The sequence below is a fragment of the Magnolia sinica genome, chromosome 7 (assembly GCF_029962835.1).
Source record: "Magnolia sinica isolate HGM2019 chromosome 7, MsV1, whole genome shotgun sequence".
Classification (NCBI taxonomy): domain Eukaryota; kingdom Viridiplantae; phylum Streptophyta; class Magnoliopsida; order Magnoliales; family Magnoliaceae; genus Magnolia; species Magnolia sinica.
The window spans coordinates 27,640,810-27,661,815 of NC_080579.1; the positions used below are offsets into that span (position 1 = coordinate 27,640,810).

General features: G+C 37.6%; 1 long non-coding RNA gene across 1 annotated transcript; it reads left to right on the forward strand.

Annotated features, from left to right (window-relative positions):
- Positions 1-1,147: 1,147 nt before the first annotated feature.
- LOC131252031 (uncharacterized) lies at positions 1,148-2,273 on the forward strand. Its single transcript, XR_009174112.1, has 3 exons — positions 1,148-1,264; positions 1,356-1,420; positions 1,752-2,273. It is a non-coding gene; the product is annotated as an uncharacterized LOC131252031 (long non-coding RNA).
- The last annotated feature ends 18,733 nt before the right edge of the window (positions 2,274-21,006 follow it).

The window sequence follows — 21,006 nt, forward strand, 5'->3', positions numbered from 1 at the left end:
TGTAATGAGACATCCCCCGTTTTTTAAGAAAATGTATGATTCTCTACAGATGAACAATCTAATTCGGCAAAATTACTTTCCTTAGAAATAGAAGTTTTAGAGAAAAGACATCAAAGAAATATTCAAGATCATCCACTATTCTTCGGAATCACATTGGGGCTGTTGGCTGAGATAATAAATTCAAGGTAAATCCACTTTAGCTTTTAGAATTATTAGCTATTCATGCAATACAACATGAAGTTGAAGATCTTTTCAAATCATCTAGTTATTTTCTTCCTTCCATCTATATATATATATATATATGTCATAGTAAAATGAATAAACACTGTGTAGTATAGCAATCATTGGCAGCCTGTGTGGGTGTCATTTAAGTTGAAGTTTTAGTTGCTTGCACAAGGACGATTAGATTAAAGATTGAATTTCTAGCATGTTGTTTTCGTACCATGCATTATCCCTTAATCAGATATCCATATTTGTGTTTTATTTTAAATGGTTGTGTTTTTGTAACAGGGTCATCATTTTCCCTTTTCATGCCCTTTAGGAACAAGTCCTTGTATTGAGATGTTGGATAACTGAGGATACAATATCAATTAGTAATTCTCATGAATAAAAGGCCAATCAACTTGGAAGTTCCCTACCCTCTTGTGGTGAACTGGATTAAGAGAAATCCAGGTCATGCTCATCTTGTCACAAGAAAGTAGGGTGGGATCAATTGAGCTGCCTAGGAAAACAGAACATGAAGGGAAAAAATATCGAAATACATGTGGCGGGCATTTTATAATTCTTAGCTTTAGTAATAGAGTTGACAATGGGAGTTTGATGTTTTTTCATCAGGAAATCAAACAAGAGATGGTAAGTATCCAGTAAATAATTAAATCAATATTTATGTGGATTAAAATAAATAAAGCTTTCATTTTGAATTTTTTGGTATTTAGGACAAGCCAACCTCTCAAAAGGACACTTGATTGTTCAAAGTCCGAACTATACACATATCTTAAAAGTGGAAATGATTATATGCAAGTAGGAGATTATTTAAAAAAAAAAAAAAAAAAAAAAACATTCCTCATAGGTTATTAACATGACTAACAGAACCAAATAAATGGGTTCAAATCATTTATACAGGCTATGAATTCAATAGCATTCTTGAGTTATTTATTATCACCATTATGTTAGCTTAACTTGCTTGCTTTTTCTACCTCAGCGATCACAACAGCCATCACAATTGCAGAGATTCTGAAGAAAAAAGGGCTAGCTATTGAGAAGAGTAAGCCCAACTTGGGTTGTTGCCTATCATGTTCCCTTGTTAACACTTGCGAATTACAAATAATAATAATCTGTTTTTCCATCATGAGCAGGGATTTTGATGTCTACAGTTGACATGAAGGATGAATCCAAGGGCCGTCTCATTCTAAAAGTGAAGGTTGGCACTGTTAATGCTAGTTTTTAATATTTGTCATGTCAAATTAATCATCCTTACTACCTTCTTGTTCTTCTTCTTTTCTTATTTGAAGTGATCAAATTCAAATGCCCATGCTTTTTTAACCAGTATGGTTGATTATTTCTACGATTTTATCAAACCACCCCCCTCCGTTTCTTTCAGAAAGACACAAGCATATATAATTCTTCTCTTTGGCTACACTAGTTACTTGATCTCAACAACCAGACTCTCGTTTACTTTTTATTTTTGGGAGGTAGCTGTTTGCATACACTGATGCTTGCAGTTGTAATGTTTTTGTCCTTACTTGTTATAGATTGAGGTATTGCTAGGGAAGACTGAGAAATTCGATGATCTGATGGTTGTCATTACTGCCAAAGGGAGGCAGTTGGAGACAATAAAGCATGATGGCAAACTATAGCTATGGAGTTCCATCATATTCTGATTTTCATTTCTTTTTTCCTCCTGGTGTCCTGTTTAAGTGATAGAGGTTAGGGAATTTTCAAGTAGAGCTGCTGCTGTCATTAACGAAAAAGAGCAGAGTTGAGAGAGGCACTGTACGAGTAGACATCTTGGGATCATTTCATCTGTATGGCCTTTTTCTTTTCTCCTTTTATGGGAGTTGTTGATGATACAGACAATCTGTTGTTTGGTGGTCAGACTGTTGTTGTGTTGTTTGAGTCCCGTTTCTGCATCTTCCTTTGACTGATGTTAACTGATTGACAACAAACAGTAAAAGCTTTGGTGATCTTCCATCTTTGTTGTTTCCAAAGGATATTGGGTAGACATTGCCTTAACTAGTATTGTCCATAATCTGAACGTAGATCCTTCTTCTGAAGCCATTGATTCCAATGTGGTATGTGGTTTTTTAATGTTTTATAGTTTTAATTTCTCTTTAGTGATATACTTTCACTTTATATGGTGAACTAGACTCAATCTTTATCGGCTTTTGCTTTGGGCAGAATGATGTTAAAAATTGAATTTTTCCTCGGTTGATGCCAACAAAGGCTAAATCTATCTTTAGTCTCAGTTTTGCCTCAGTTACCTAAACTGAGACTACAACTCTGAAATGGCCAAGCTATATGTCCTAGGGGGGGTGAATAGGACTATGCGAAATTAAATTTAAATAATGTAGAACATGAAACAAAGAATAAATAGCATTATACACCAATCACAGTATAGGAATGGAAAGCAACCTAAAATAGAGAAATAAAAACAAAAATTGTTCTAAGGACAACCTTACACCAAAAACCAAAGTTTATGATAGGACAACCTTATTTCTAGAACAAACAGAGAACCTGAAGCTCAACGTAATAAAGAGATAAAAAAATATAATATTGAAATGTAAATATAAATTATTACAACATTCCCCACTATGCTTGAAATGAAATGATTACAACATTCACATTCACACGTACATTCCATAATTCTGAATGATAAAAGATAGGAAATATAAATCACACATCCACAACATAAAGAATTATAGTGGTTCGCCTGTGTGTTCACCAACTGTTAAACAACAGCCACACAGAATGCTACTCCACTCCTACTATCCTCACACAGGGGATATTAGCGTTCACTATCAAATAAGTTTTCACAAGTTCACCCAAAACCTTCACAATTGTGTCTTTTTTAAAGGGCTTACAGAATTCAAAAACCCTCCCTTCTGAGTTTTCTGGCTCTCCTCAAATAACCAACAACTTTAAGATTTTTCTGGCTTAACCTCAAATAAAATCAAACAATGTAAATTACACAAATTGTAAAATACCTGATTTTCTCCTTCGTTGTAGCAGCCCAGAAGAACCAAGTCGAAGTAGAGATTTGAATGTCAAAGTTCAATGTCCAATACTCACTTTATAATGGTTCTAGGGTCTAATAGATTTTAAATTAAAACAAAAGGGCTAGCTCTAATTGATTTTGATTCCAGAAAAAGGAAAACAACAATTCCTATTTTCAGATTAGATTGGAATACAAGAAATAAAATCAATTAACAAAGCTAAAGAAAGAGAATATTAAATATGCACACTTAGCATAAATGGAGCATCGACTTTTCCCTCAGAAGACCGAATTAAATTAACTTGAATTGCCTTTTTTTTTCAATGAATTAATTCTAAGATTCGTGCTCTATATATAGGTGAGCAAATCACACCTTCGACTGGTCTAAGGACCTCTACGACTGGTCGTAGAACCAACAGATATTTGAAAAATTCAGGCGCGAAAAAATTTGGCAGTTTTACGACTGGTCGTAGGTGGTCTACGACTGGTTGTGGGTCTCCTACGACTGGTCGTAGGTTTCACACGATTAGTCGAAGCAAGTTGAATTTTAGCACTGTACATTGAGTCGTAGCTCTACGACAGGTCGAAGATGCAATCGACACTGTACCTATGACTGGTCGAACAGTCCCCAGGACTAGTCAAAGCCTAACAGAAAATTTTTGATTTTTGTAACAAACTTACGACTGAACCAGAAAATGTTTAGACAGGTCGAAGTAGTGCTAGGACTAGTCGAACAAAGTCCAGGACTAGTCTTAGAATAGACCAAACTCACTTATAGAAAACATATGAATTATGTATCCAGAATGACCTACTCTAAAGGTCAACCTAAGGTCAGTCACACCTCAGGAGTGAAGTAAGGACATTGAACACAGGCGACAAGTGACCTTTGAAAGTAGTGACGCTTGAAGTCTTGATGGAGCTCAAACATGAAAGCTTCTTGAGATCTTGAGGTAGAACTTGAAAGCTTCTTAAGATTTTTGACTTGTGAACAGTGCTTGTCAACCTAAGTTGATCTTGAGTAGAGCATTGTTCTTCACAGATGCAAGCTTCATAATAGTGTCTTTGGCACCACAAATTTGACAACACAAAGGGCTATAAACTATGGCACTTACAATCTCCCCCTTTGTCAAATTAGTGACAAAACACACTTTCAAGATATGTTTCATAACACAGAATATCTGATTAAAGAATCATGCACCAGTCATAACACAGAATATCTGATTAAAGAATCATGCACCAGTCATAACACAGAATATCTGATTAAAGAATCATGCACTGGTCGTTATCAACTGGCATCCTCAGACTTGTAAATCAATATTCAGTCCACCTCTTCACATACTCCCCCTGAGTAACATACTCATAAAACACCATACAATACAATCTCCCTCCTCATGACAACATCCATATCCATATCCATAACATATTCATAACTGTAACGCCCTAAAATTTGGGGGTCGAGCATAACTCAGCTCCCGAGTTTCAAAACATCACTTATGCAACATATTGAATGATAGATGTATGTTGTCTGTATGAGTGCATAAAACATGGAATAAATTAAGCCAAACTGCAAACATAATTCAGGGATAAGTGAAGAACGCAAGCAGAAGACTTAAAGAAATATAAGTGTACATGTGTAAATCCCTGAAATACATATACATGCCAAGTCGTGTTACAAGTGTTACTATTAAAATTACAAGTATTAAATTACATCATTTAATCCCAAAAGAAATCCCAGCATCCCTCGCATCAGAACAAGGCTCACTAGAACCCGTTTGAAAACTGCATGAAAGAGAATGCAGCCTCATCATCCTCAATCTCCTGCTCTGCCTCAGAGGTCTTATCAACATCTGTAGCTAAGACAGAGTCTGGTGGGTGTTTAACACCTCCCCAGAACGTGGGAGTGAGTGATCAACTCAGTGGAACAATAAAGCAAAGGTTAACATGTTATCAATTCAATCAAGCAGTAATGATAAAGCAGAACAATCAAACATGTCTTAAGTACTCTTGTTAATGCAAGGATGTATGCAGAATGATGCGTGCCCTCGCGCATACACCCTCAGCGTCTTCATCTTACGTTACGCATGACATCGCCTCACAGTGCGCCACGTCTACAAAGCACATGCAAATGCGGTGCATGAACATGATTACCAAGTTATTATTAGTCCTTTTCATGCAACAGGATTGGGAAGCTAAGGTACCTTCCTCATATCAACGTCCAAACAGTGATCCATTCTAGGGTCATCAGTCCTAGGCATCTCAGACAATCATATAGTTTTATGTCATTACAAAGGGCTTGTCACCAATCAATGCACGCCTATCACACCTTCGCTACTACACTAAGGCTCGTCACCTCAATGCGGTATCCAGATATGCTCGAGGTCACTACAAAGGGCTCGTCACCAATCAATGTAGGCCGACAGCATGAATATAGTGTCTCATACCACCATAATCGGCTCATGAGTTTGGTTGCTCACTGGTCACTATGGGGAGGCTCGTCACCCCAGCGTAGGCCGACAGCTCGACCACGGTGTCCCATACCACCATGTCCGGCTCATGAGTCTTAGCGGATCAAGGTACAACGGTTTACAGGATTTACACTGGTAAGTTTGGTACCCTAGATTCAAACAATAGCATCCATACATGGTGAACATACATCGGACAATCGGGTTACTTGACGGACTCGACTAGCACGAGCGCACGTTGGGTTGAACGACATAGAGTGCGCAAACACTCCGTGTGGCCAAACCACTGTCGACAACTCTAATATGACTCGGGTTCGCCAAATCATGTCCTATGTGGTGAAAGCAACCTCAACCACAATCTCAAGGCCGATTACCAATTTCCTGGACTATTCATAGTCCCAAACACATTCCACTACAACAGATATTCATAATGAATTTAGAACAGTAATGGAACAACAATTTTAACCATGTAGCATATGAGCATTTGAAGAATATCAACTTAACATGGATTTACACACAAGTAATACTGGAAGTTAAACAACAAGGAATATGGCTTGCATGTAGGAAATCATACACATCAATAGGAGTGTTGAGAATCGTTTCTCAACGCCCGCAATTAGGTAAATATATTACACTTTAGATCATACAGACATTTCTACAAACACTTAGAATACATAGTTTAACATACATGACGTATGTTGAAATACATGCATTTGAACAATTCCTTTTGCCAAGGAGTTGTCACACATACATCTAGCATAAATACACAATAAATAATCATGGCAAACACATGTGCATATTTTATACGTATACGGTACTTCCTACATATACATAGAATACACAAATCTCAATATATCACATGCATATCAAGAACGCAACATAAACATAACATTTGACATGTGAAATCTCATCCATAATAAGAATAAACCATTAGCTAACATTGAAAGCCTTGAAAACCATAACCTATACAATTAAAGTCCGGACCTTTAACTAGAAATAGAACACCGAACTGATTTAGACAATATGTCTTCGTCAACAGCGACAAGATAAGCTAAAGCAAGAATAGAAATGAGCTACAACAACACAAAGACTATTCTAAGCTCTAACACAGATTATGGTTAGGTTAACTTACCCAAGGATGAAGTTAGAATCGCCGGAATAACGATTCTAAAGTGATGGTTTAAGGATGAAGGAGAACAGGAAAGAATCTAAGATGATTCACCAACTTCTCTCTCACTTTCTCTCTCTTTTCCTCTCTCTTTCTTAGCTAAGGTTAGGAAATTCGTATAGAAAAGAGAGCTAGGGTTTTAAGGTCTATATATAGGCCTAACATTGATGAAAATAACCCCAGGGCCAAGGTATACTTAGGTTATAACCAAAATAGGCTTCTCTCGATCCAACGGAGCACTTCGGGTGGGCCTTTTTCCACAAGAGGTCGGACTTAAGCTCACTGACCATGGATCTAGGTCAAGCTGAGTTTTCGTACCGATCGGATCTTCAGATCAGCCGTGGCGGACCATACTCGATTCAACGGGCACTGAAACTCGATCAGGTCCACAAGCACAAGGACATGCCTGGGCCACCTTCCCTGATCCAAGGGTGAAATTGGGTCAGAATCCAACGGTCGGATTGCTTAAAATCGTCGCACAAGCGACACGACTCAGATTTCATAAAATCTTATTTAATTTCTCACCGTTCTCACACTCTTCACTCCGGACTCAATCAAATCGACCCAGAACATCATCTGGACTTGATTTTTGAGGTGATGACCAAGTCCAACATGGTGACCAATACAGCCTAAGATCATCGCTATCAGACTTACGACGTGCGGTCCAGGTCCGATCCAGAACTTTCAAAAATTTCCAAGAGCAACTAGATTTAGCAATGAATCCCAGATTTTAGAGTAACCTAGCGCTAATGATACTACAGGTTTTGAGTCATGCAGATCAAATTTAAAGCGATTGATGCTAATTTCATAAGCAATCGAGTTTAGCGCTAATTACCCCAATTAACTACTAAGAAAAAAAAATTAGAGGTAGTACTCGGGTCTTGGCACAAAATTTTTCGAGTCATTATAATAACATATTCATAACATATCCATACTCTCCCTTTTTGTCACAATAGGACAAAGGAAGCACAAAATAGATGACTGAGGAGAAAATAATCAATGAGAAATATGAGAGGTAACTAGTCAAGATATAAGAACAAAGCATAAGCAACGCACATAATTCATAGATTGAGCTAAGTTAAAGAGAGTGACAAACTCAAAAACTAGTTAGGAGTAATAAAGTTATTACAAACCAGTAATCTTAAAAATACTAATCTGACCCAGATGAAGGAGCAGGAATGGAAGGATCAAGTTGATGCATGCCTTTGTTCAAGCGCCTAAGATATTTGCGCATATATTTGAACTGTAAATCATGGGCAACAGACATGTTTTCTATTTTAACATTTAAACCCTCAACTTTATCTTCCAATGCACTCAGACGTGCATTAAATGAAGAGGGCTCATAATCTGGATCATTTGTAGAATCGGACTCAAGTTCTTCAAAAATATCATCCATGTTAATATCATCAGGAGGAAGATCACCAGTTTCTTCCTCATGTTCAGCTTCAACACTGCCAACACCATCACCTTGGCCAGGAAGGAAATCCAACTTCATTTTATTGATATTGGAATTGTTAAATATCAGATGATGAATAGGGGCCTCTCCAATCGGCATATTGACTGACATATGTGTAGCCAACACAGTCATCAAATATCCAAAAGGAATGTCACCATGACCATGATGGAGACAAAACTGAATGATGAATTGACAAATCAAGGATGGTAAACAAATGTTAACACCTCTAACAACAGAATGAAGAATATGAACCATGAAGGACGTCAATTCAGATTTGTTACCTGACCGAGGATATAAATTGGACACAAAGATTTTGTGAAGAATTCTGTATTTGGGTAACAAATACCTTGAGAGAAGCGCATTCCTTTTATGCGTCCATTGTACATCCAAATTGCATAAGTCATTAGTCAGAATACGTTTTTCAGTGACAGAGGGTTTATCATATAAAGTTTGGATAGGAATACCCTCATCATTCACTGGAATATTCATAAGGGCTGAAATCAAATATCGATCAACTTCAAATGGCCCTTCTCTTGTGGAGATAGAAAAAGTTAAATTTTCCAGTGAGAAAGCACATATACATACAAACATGGATTGGGCAATGGACCGGTATGCTGGCCCACCCCAAAGCAATAAGTTATTCCAACCTACAGATTGAAGCATAGGAAAAATATCAAAAGGAGCAACATAATTAATATCAACTGGATGCTCAACAATAACATTACACAATCGGATGTCCTGAACATAAGATGGATCATCCTTAGGAGCCCTAAGATGACGCTTAGTGATAGGGACTGATCTGAAAGAGGATGACAGACCACGGGACGTTGATTTTTTTTCCTTTAGAAGCCATATGCAATAAAGATTTCAAGAATATAGAGAGTTGCAAAGGATTGAGAAAAGGGTTTTCTCAAATCAAATTTTTTCAAAAGAAAAACCCCAAATCTCAACTAAATTCAAAATAGACAACTCCATGAGAGAAATAGAAGCAATCTAGACATAAATCTACAAGCAAAATGCAAATGGAGTACTAACCTTGAAGATTTTGGAAGATAGGTTTGACTAGTCGTGTGTCGGCTCATTGGAGAGAGAAGTTAAAATGAAGAAGAAGATGACTTTCCCAAATTTTAAGTGAATCCACGCAATTCACGACTGGTCGTGGATATACACGACCACTCATAGCACGACTGGTCGTGGATACTCACGACTGGTCGAGTATAGGCCAAAAATTTGATTTTTGCATATTTTTCAAGATTTGAAAACCAAACTAGCAAATATATATACTATAATACAAATAGGCATAATTAATCATTTAAAATGCACATACCAAGATCAAATTTCATTTTGTTAAACCTGCTTTTGTCGAGCGGTTTAGTGAAAATATCAACACGTTGATTCTCGGTAGGGATATATTCCAAAGATATAACCTTTTCTTCAACTAATTTCTGAATAAAATGAAATCTAATATCAATGTGCTTAGTACAAGAATGCTGAATTGGATTTTTCAAAATATTTATGGCACTGGAATTATCACAATATAATAACATAGAATCCTGTTTAATTTCATAATCACTTAGCATACGTTTCATCCAAACAAGCTGTGTACACGCATTACCGCTGCGATATATTCAGCTTCAGCTGTTGAAAGTGATATAGAACTTTGTTTCTTGTTAAACCAAGAAACTAAACAATTTTCGATATAAAAACAACCACCACTAGTTGATTTTCGATCATCAAGATTACCAGCCCAATCAGCATCCGAGTACCCAGCTAATTGAACACTAGTCTTATGAGGATACCAGAGACCGAGATTAACAGTACTTACGATAGATCTTATAATCCGCTTGACTGCAGTCAAGTGTGACTCTTTAGGTTCAGACTAATATCTAGCGCAAATACCAACACTTAGAGCGATATCAGGTCTACTAGCAATTAAATACAATAGACTACCAATCATACTCCGATATAATTTTGGATCCACATTTTTACCTGCAGAATCTTTTGAGAGTTTCAAAGTTGTACTCATAGGAGTATCAAAGTTCTTACCATTCTCAAATCCAAATCTCTTAATCAAGTTCATAGCATATTTAGATTGAGAAATGAACATTCCATCAGGTTTTTGTTTTACTTGTGACCCGAGGAAATAATTCAATTCCCCAACCAAGCTCATTTCAAACTGAGATTTCATCAAATCTGCAAACTCAATAGTCATGTCAGTACAGGTAGATCCATAAATGATATCATCAACATAGATTTGTACTAATAAGATGTGATCCTTATGTTTTTTAATAAACAGAGTTTTATCAACACATCCCATTTGAAAATTATGGTTTAATAGAAACTTCGTTAGTTTCTCGTACCATGCCCTAAGAGCTTGTTTTAAACCGTAAAGTGCCTTTTTGAGATGATACACATGATCAGCATTTTTGAGGTCTTTAAAACCCATTGGTTGTTCAACATAAACTTCCTCATGCAGATCACCATTTAAAAAAATAATTTTCACATCCATTTGGTAAATCTTAAACTTTCTAAAACACGCAATGGATATAAAGAGTCTAATTGATTCAAGACATGCTACTGGTGCAAAGGTTTCATCATAGTCAATACAATCAATTTGAGTGTAACCTTGTACCACTAGCCTAGCCTTGTTTCTAATTATATTTCCAAGTTTGTCAGACTTATTTTTGAAAATCCATTTGGTTCCAATGATGTGTTTATCTTTAGGTCTAGGTACGAGATACCAAACATCATTTCTCACAAATTGGTTAAGTTCTTCTTGCATCGCAACAATCCAGTTTTCATCAGCAAGAGCTTCTTTTATGTTAGATGGTTCTATCTGGGATGTAAAACATACGTAATTGCAGATATCCTCGAGTTGTCTATGGGTACGAACACCAGTGAGAGGGTTTCCAAGAATCTGTGTGGTTGGATGATCTTTAACAGTCCTCAGTTCAGAATCAATGTGATTAGATGAAGTATCAGATTTATCAATTACTAGTACTTCATCATTATCTGAATTTGAGACTGGTGTGTTTAAGTGATCATCAATGACCACATTGATGGAATCTTGAATCACACCGTTCCTTTTGTTCAGAACCCTATAAGCTCGACTGTTTAAAGAGTATCCTAAAAAGATCCCTTCATCACTCTTCATATCAAACTTTTCTAGATATTCACGATCTCGTAAAATATAGCACTTGCTGCTAAAAACTCGAAAGTATTTGACAGTAGGCTTTTTATCGAACCACATTTCGTAAGCCGTTTTATTATTACCTTTACTAGTGTAAACCCGGTTAATAATATAGCAAGCTGTATTGACTGCTTCAGCCCAAAGATTCTTAGAGAGCTTCATACTGTTCAACATGACATTAGTCATTTCTTGAAGCACTCTATTTTTCCTTTCAACTATACCATTTTGTTGTGGAGTTTTGGGCGCTGAGAATTCATGTAATATTCCCTGGTCACTACAGAACTTCTCAAAACCGCTATTCTCAAATTCAGATCCATGATCACTACGAATCTTACTGACTTGAGAACCTTTTTTAGTTTGAATCCTTTTAAGAACCTTTTTTACTTCTTCAAGGGTTTCTGATTTGTCCCTTAAGAAGACAGCCCATGTATATCTGGTAAAGTCATCTACTATTACCAAGATATATCTTTTACCACCTCGACTTTTCATCCTGGTAGGTCCTACTAGATCCATATGGAGAAGCTCGAGTGGTCTTAATGTGGTATTAGAATTCACCTTTTTATGTGAGTTCCTTATTTGTTTGCCAATCTGGCATTCACCACATATTTTATCTAATTTTTGTAGTTTGGGTAGACCTCTTATAAGTTCCCATTTGCTCAATCTATATAGATTTCGGTAGTATACATGTCCAAGACGTTTGTGCCATAGATCAATCTCGTCTGTTTGGACAATGTAGCATGATTGATTAGATGAGCTGGATTCGCTAACAATATAGTAGTTTTCAGACGTTCTATGTCCAATTAGTATTACTGAACCCTTGTTGTTTAGAATCTCACAACTTTGATTAGAAAACCGTATACTATGGTTATTATCACAAATCTGAGATATGCTTAAAAGATTATATTTCAGTCCTTCAACATGTAATACATTTTTAAACAAAGGAAGGTTATAAAGTTGAATCATACCTTGGCCCATAATCTTGCAATTTCTGCCATCTCCAAATGTGACTGAACCATCAGTCATGTCTTTGAGATTGGTGAATAAAGCCTTATCACCTGTCATATGCCTGGAGCATCCACTATCTAGGTACCACTTAGAATGGCTTGTTGCTTTGAAAACGGTGTGGGCAACCAAGCAAGTGACCTTTGGAACCCATTTCATAACCATTTTGGGTTTAGGAGGATAGTAGGTCTTCTTTCGATTGTAAGAGTTATTAGTATGACCTAGTAAGTTAGACTTTAGAAGCTCCTTAAGTAGATCAACTATCTTTTCTGCCAAAGGACTTTGGTTTTGCCTTTTATAGTTGATATGTCTTTTAGGTTTTTGAAAAGATTTAAAGTTTTTAGAAAACATTTGATCTTTCCCTTTTGAGTTTAAGATCTCTTCCTTTACAAACGTGGGAGAAGTGTTCTTCGGTTTAGGAGGAACACTCTTGTCATAGCCCAGACCGAATCGATCGCCATATTTTCTCGATCCAGATAAGAGTTTTTCAAATTTAGGATCACCTTGGGCATATTTCCAGGTTTCCTTTAAACTCAAGAGAGAAGAGACTTCATGTTTTACTTGTTCGTTTTCAGATTTAAGATTTTCAAACTGGGAGGTTTTAAAATCTAAATCGCATTTTATCTTTTCAAAATAGTCTGAAATATGGGACTTTTCTAAAACAAGAGATTTATAAATTTCTTTGAGTTTAGAAAATTTCGCTTTTTGAAGTTTTAATTTCACAGCAATTTTACAACTTTTCTTATATGGGGCATTGTAAGCATCTTGAAGATCATCTTTATTTTCATATTCACTATTCAGATTTTCTTCAATAATCGAGTCATCATTATCAGAAAAAGTGAATTTGGCTAGAGTCATAAGGGCCTTAACATCACACCCTGACACAGTTTCAAAATCTTTTGATTTAGAAGAGACTTCAAAATCAGAGGACTCATCCCAAGTAGCCATCATACTTTTCTTTTTGACTTGCCCTTATTAGGACATTTGTTAGCCAAATGCACATACTCATGGCAGTTGTAACATTGACTATCTTTTAAAGATTTTCTAGTTTTAGATTTAGGTTTCTTTTTATCAAATGCTTTTTAAAGATCAACCCTCTTTTTACTTTTAAAATTTTTATAAAACCTCTTTGCCAAAAGAGCCATATCATCCTCAGAGTTTTCTAAATCTGAGTTTAAATCATTTTCAGAAGTTTTTAAAGCAATAGATTTACCTTTTGGAGCTTTAAAGGTTAACTCGTAAGTTTGTAATGAGCCAACTAATTCTTCAACCTTCATATTGTCTGTATCACGAAGTTCCTGGATTGCAGTTACTTTAGAATTAAACCGTTCAGGAAGTGAGCGTAGTATTTTAGCACATATCTTACTTTTAGGAATTTTATCACCTAGACCCCACAAAGTTTACAATCTCATTTAATCTGGTATAGAAGTCCATGAACATTTCATTTTCTTCCATACGTATTTCCTCAAATTTAGTTGTGAGGATTTGTATCTTAGGTTTCTTAACAATTGAAGTACCCTCCTGTGTCATTTCCAATATATCTCAAGCATGTTTTGCAGAATCATAAGATATAATTCTTTTGAATTCATCCGGTGATAGTGCACAAGTAATTGCATTTAGTGCTTTAGCATTTGTACTACTCTCAGTTTTCTGAAGTGTGGTCCAAGAGAAATATGGTGTAATTTTCATAGATTTTGAACCATCAATCCCGGTTACTTCAGTGGTAGAGGGGTCCATTCGTTCACTGTGGATAGCCACACACTTTCATCTATGGATTTGAGGAAGATCCTCATCTTGGCTTTCCAATAGGCATAGTTGGAGCCATCAAAGGGTGGAGGCCTAGTGACTGATAGGCTATCAAAATTTGACATCTTTTATATAGTTGAGATCGTTAGCTTAGGAATTAAATCCAAATAAAAAGCAATAAGAGCGAGCTATTAGGCTCTGATACCACTTGAAATGGCCAAGCTATATGTCCTAGAGGGGGGGTGAATAGGACTATGCCAAATTAAATCTAAATACTGCGGAATATGAAATAAAGAATAGATAGCACTATACACCAATCACAGTATAGGAATAGAAAGTAACCTAAAATAGAGAAATAGAAATAAAAATTGTTTTAAGGACAACCTTACACTAAAAACCAAAGTTTATGGTAGGACAACCTTATTTCTAGAATAAACAGAGAACCTGAAGCTCAACGTAATAAAGAGATAGAAAAAATATAATGCTGAAATGTAAATCTAAATTATTACAACATTCCCCACTGTGCTTGAAATGAAATGAAATGATTACAACATTTACATTCACACATACATTCCACAATTCTGAATGATAAAAGATAGAAAATATAAATCACACATCCACAACACAAAGAATTATAGTGGTTCGCCTGTGTGTTCACCAACTGTTAAACAACAGCCACACAGAATGCTACTCCACTCCTAATATCCTCACACGGGGGATATTAGTATTCACTATCAAATAGTTTTCACAGGTTCACCCAAAACCTTCACAATTGTGTCTTTTTCAAAGGGCTTACACAATTTAAAAACCCTCACTTCTGAGTTTTCTGTCTCTCCTTAGATAACCAACAACTTTGAGATTTTTCTAGCTTAACCTCAAATAAAACCAAACAATGTAAATTACACAAATTGTAAAATACTTGATTTTCTCCTTCGTTGTAGAAGCCCAGAAGAACCAAGTCGGAGTAGAGATTTGAATGTCAAAGTTTAACGTCCAATACTCACTTTATAATGGTTCTAGGTTCTAATAGATTTTAAATTAAAACAAAAGGGCTAGCTCTAATTGATTTTGATTCCAGAAAAAGAAAAACAACAATTTCTCTTTTCAGATTAGATTGGAATACAAGAAACAAAATCAATTAACAAAGCTAAAGAAAGAGAATATTAAATATGCACACTTAGCTTAAATGGAGCACCGACTTTTCTCTCAGAAGACCAAATTAAATTAACTTAAATTACCTTTTTTTTCAATGAATTAATTCTGAGATTCGTGCTCTATATATAGGTGAGCAAATCACGCCTTCGACTGGTCTAAGGACCTCTACGACTGGTCGTAGAACCAACAGATATTTAAAAAATTCAGGCGCGATAAGATTTGACAGTTTTACAACTGGTCGTAGGTGGTCTACGATTGGTCATGGGTCTCCTACGACTGGTCGTAGGTTTCACACGACTAATCGAAGCAAGTCAAATTTCAGCGCTGCACATTGAGTCGTAGCTCTACGACAGGTCGAAGATGCAGTCGACAATGTACCTACAACTGGTCGAACAGTCCCCAGGACTAGTCGAAGCCTAACAGAAATTTTCTAATTTTTATAACAAACTTACGACTGATCCAGGAAATATTTAGACAGGTCAAAGCAGTGCTAGGACTAGTCAAACAAAGTCCAGGACTAGTCTTAGAACAGACCAAACTCACTTATAGAAAACATATGAATTATGTATCTAGAATGACCTACTCTAAAGGTCAACCTAAGGTCAGTCATACCTCAGGAATGAAGTAAGGACATTGAACATAGGAGACAAGTGACCTTTGAAAGTAGTGAAGCTTGAAGTCTTGATGGAGCTCAAACTTGAAAGCTTCTTGAGATCTTGAGGTAGAACTTGAAAGCTTCTTGAGATTCTTGACTTGTGAACAATGCTTGTCAACCTAAGTTGATCTTGAGTAGAGCATTGTTCTTCACAAATGCAAGCTTGATAATAGCATCTTTGGCACCACAAATTTGACAACACAAAGGGCTATAAACTATGACATTTACAAACTCCTGTGGCTAAAGGGTTTAGCCTTGGTTGTTGAGAACCGACGTTAAAAATAGATTTAGCTTCAATTGGAGGCAACTAAGGCTAAAATTTGGATTTAGTCATAGTTGAAAACAATGGAGGCTAAAATTTTGATTTAGCCTCATTTTGAGAAAACTGAAGCTAAAAAGGTTCTTTTACTTCACTTGAAGAATCGAGGTTATAAAAGTCATTTTAGCCTCGGTTGCTAAAACTGAGGCTAAAGCCTTGATCTACGGGGGTTTTAACTTCAGTTTGGATAACTGAGGCAAAACTAAGGCTAAAGGCTTTAACCTCAGTTTTAACCTTTTTAGCCACAGTTTTGAATTGAGGTTAAAGCCCCCTTTTCTTGTAGTGGGAGTTGCCCACATGAGCACGTGGTACATGTAGGATTACTGCATGACTAGACAGTGTGATTCATAAATCTCGCATTTGTATGACATGATCACTGTACGCCCAAGCGACATCAAAGTCGTGGCCTCCACAAGCACGTCGTGGATGACCATATTTGATACCGAAAATATTAGCTCTAACACTGTGGGCACATAGGATGTCCTTGGGTGAAAGTCTTATAACCTTTTTGGTATCAGGAGATGCTCCAACATCTACACCGAGTGGATATATGAGCGCACGAGTGCGAATACCAGTAGACCACATCTCTCACTGTGTTGTGGTCAGTTGGAAGGGGGTGTAGCCTTCTACACCCGAGTGAGGGGGTTGTAAGCTAGGCTGAGTTTGACCATCTCACATATTAGTCCGCTATCGACAAGCCGGGTAGGTATTGGCAGACTACTGGTCAGGCGAATAGTGTGGTCTCTTCCACTCACTGGGCTGTGCGGCTAGGGAGGCGACAGTCAGTGTGGAGTGTACTAAACCTTGGTGATATTCCAGAGATGAGCTATATTGTTATGTGGATTCAGATGAGGACCGGCATTCTTGTGTTGCATCTTGCATATGGCATTTGGTTGCGTAGGCCTCACATCCCATGGCCTCGGTATGGTTGACAGCATTCATGCCTGACATCGCATGGCCTTAGTATGATTGATAGCATTCATGCCTTGCATCACATAGCCTTGGTATGGCTGATAGTATTCATGGACTTACCAGCACATTTTCGCATTACTCTGATATTGCGTACTTGACACTTGCCTTGCGCACACACTTATACTACCCTCTAAGCTTTTCATAAGCTTATGCATGATCGTTGCATGCAGGTGATATTGGATGGCAGTAGCATTGAGGCAGGAGCGCATGACAGATTATTTTGGAATTCTTTTGATCATCTTGTATTTTCCTTTCTGCATTGTACTCAAAATTTTGATATAGTGGATATGTGGTGATGTTGTTTTGTGACTTGGTTATGCTTGTGGTTATACTCCATTACAAAAAAAAATCATATTGAAAATCCTCCTTATAGGATCCTAGGATGGGAATCTGGCATATGGGTGCCGGGAGCCGAGAATGGGGCACTACGGAGGTTGCCGGCGCCGGATTCGGTGATCGAGAATTCTGTGAGCCCGGTTTCTGAGTTTGGGGTGTGACACATTGTCTCTTATGCATGTTAGGTGATGGAATCACTTCCAAACCTCACAACTCTCATCTGTTGAGACTAGATTCATGAGATGTCCAGAGATTTGATTCTCTCTTTTTTCCATTTGGACAGGATAAGATTCCAATTCCAATTGTGATCCTTGAATCAAGTAAGGTAGCATCCTGAGAACCTACAAGTGGATGCTTGGCACCCTAGTTCCCACTTGAATTAATAGTTTTCACAATCACTCACAATTACTCTTTTATTCTAGATTTAGGTTTAGATCTTAGTCTACTTCTAATTGTAGTTGCCTCCAGAATACACATAAGAATTGTCCCCGTGGATTTAACCTCGGTCTCACCGAGTTATTACTACATTGTGACCCTACACTTGGGGTTGTGAACACTCATGGCTTGGTCCTATGCGTGATTATTGATGCGCTCTTGCTCTAAGGTCTGATTCATTCTCTATTTGTTACTGGCTCGTTCGAAGTACTCGTAAGTTCTCATCGCTATATTTATTAAATTGAATAATAGGGTTCCTTATTCTACCTTACAAGAGGCATGGTTCACATGTCTAATCCAAATTGACTAATTACTAAGGGGTCATTACTACAAATTTTATTACATGATGAATTTAAAGAGGAGTTGATATCATATAATATCTCCTTGATAAGATGTAGAAGCAAAACTACTACCTTTGGGAGTCTAGGCTTCTGGTTGAGGGGCATGATGTTGGGGATTTATGCTACAGAATCACATAGATCTAGATCTAGGATAACAATCCAATGGCACCAAACATTCACAAGAGAACACAGAAATTTAACGTGGAAAACCCTTGCGGGAAAAAAACCACGGCACAAAGTGACAAAAATCCACTATGAAATAGAAATTACAAAGAGAGAGGACTTACCCGATTCGAACAACCTCGAATCTCACCCTTGCTACACCTTTTATAAACCCTTAAACCCTTTTAAGAACCCTTAGAAAACTTTTAGAAAGCCTTAGCCACACCTAGAATAGGCCTAGGGACCTCTATTTATAGTTTATGAAACTCCACTTATGCACTTTCTAAAAAGTCGACTCAAATTTACGCAGTCCGCACAAAATCAAGCACTATATCTACGTAACCCTCGACTAGTCGAAGGAGGGCCTCGATTAGTCGAAAGGCCGCTTCAACCGGTCGAGCCTGACCCTCGACTGTTCGAGCACCACGGAACGCCAAGAAATAATGCTTGATGGACTTCGAATCGATCGGACCTTGACTATCATGCCCTAAACTCGGAAACTGGGCTCATAAAATTCTTGATCGCCGAATCCTGTGCCGACAGCTTCTGTAGTACCCCATTCTCGGCTCCCAGCGTCCATACGCCAGATTGCGATCCTGGGATCCTACAAGGAGGATTTTTTTGTACATTTAACTCATAATAAGCATAACCACAAGTTTACCCAAATCACAAAGGCAACATCATCATCACATATCCACTAATATAAACTTTGAATACAATGCTGAAAGGGAAATACATATTTCAAAATAAAATCAAAACTCCAGAACACATCTACACATTCCAAGCTCAACGTCACTACAACCTAGAATCACCTGCACGCATCTATCATGCATAAGCTTATAAAAAGCTTAGAGGGTAGTGAAAGTGTGTGCACAAGGTAAGTGGCAAGTATACAATACAATGCCATAATCATACAATATCGAAAATACTGGCAAGATCATGAATCATACGATATCAGAGTAAGCGAAAATACTGACAAGTCCACGAGTCATACAAAATTAGAATATGCAATATAAATCAAATATGCAAATGAGTAGTCATAAAGAGTCAAGTATCAGATACTGAAGATGCAATGCAATATGCGGTGCGAATGACCATGTAGGAGTGTGAAGTCGGGATGATGGTACGTAGTATCGCAAGTTATGAGGTCCATCACAAGGGACTTCTATCCAAACCAATCCCATACCTAATTTGGATAGGCAAACTCAATGTGGTAAACTCCTGATATCAGGTTAGTTGCACGCCCCAACCGAAATCCTGGCCATTGCAAAGGTATACGTAATAAATAGTTGCGCACCACCAACCCGACTAGATAGTGAATGATTGAATGAATGAGTATGCAACTCCTTCTCAATAAGTCCACGTATTAGTACTTTTCATCCCTGGGATCATCACCGGGGTCTAGTACACTCTGCACCAGCTTGCCGCCCCATCAAGCGCACAACTGGGTAAGTGGAAGAGACCTCACTATCCGCCTAGCCAGTAGTTAGCCAATATCTACCTAACACGTCGATAGCGGACTCATTCATAAGCTGGTCAAACTCAGCCTAACTATGCCTACTCCCTCAAGCGGGTAAGGCCACACCCCCTCCCAACCGACCATGACACAGTGGGAGACGTGGTCTACTGGTATACGGCCCTCATGCGCTCATATATATCCACTCTTTCTCAACGTTGGGGCATCCTCTGATACTAAGAGGGTTCCATCTATGGTAGCCCGATGATAATAATAGATTTTCGGTGTCCCATCTGGCCATCCACGATATGCTTGTGGAGGCTACGAACCTGATGTCGCTAAGGCGTACAGTAATCATAACACACAATGTAAGGTGCATGAGTCATACAATCCAGTCATGCATCAATCCTGTGCATACCGTGTGCTCATATAAGACAATCTCTGCCTGTCAGGGAGTCTCATAACAACCTACCCAATGACATATGCAATGGTCAACCACATCTCATAACAAATATGCAGATGATGCGTGTAGGCATGTATCATGATGTTATACTATCACATACTCATAATTGGTATCAATATCCGACATTGACAATCGACCTTGACAATGTGGACATTTAACCAATATTACCTCCAAGGAATGACCCATATAAAACCTAACATATAGTGGACACATGACCTTATACAAGGGTCAAATATACAACACCATGGGCCTCACTCAAGAGCTTAATACACATCATGATGGGCCTTTCACATGGGCCTAACATGCATCACAATGGGCTCCATCACCTGGCCCTCAAATGCATACAATGGGTCTCATCACATAGGCCTCATATACATCACATTGGGCCTTAAACACGGGCTGAATACACATCACAATGGGCCTCAAATATGGGCCGCATATACATCGCATTGGGCCTCAAACACGGTCTGAATACAT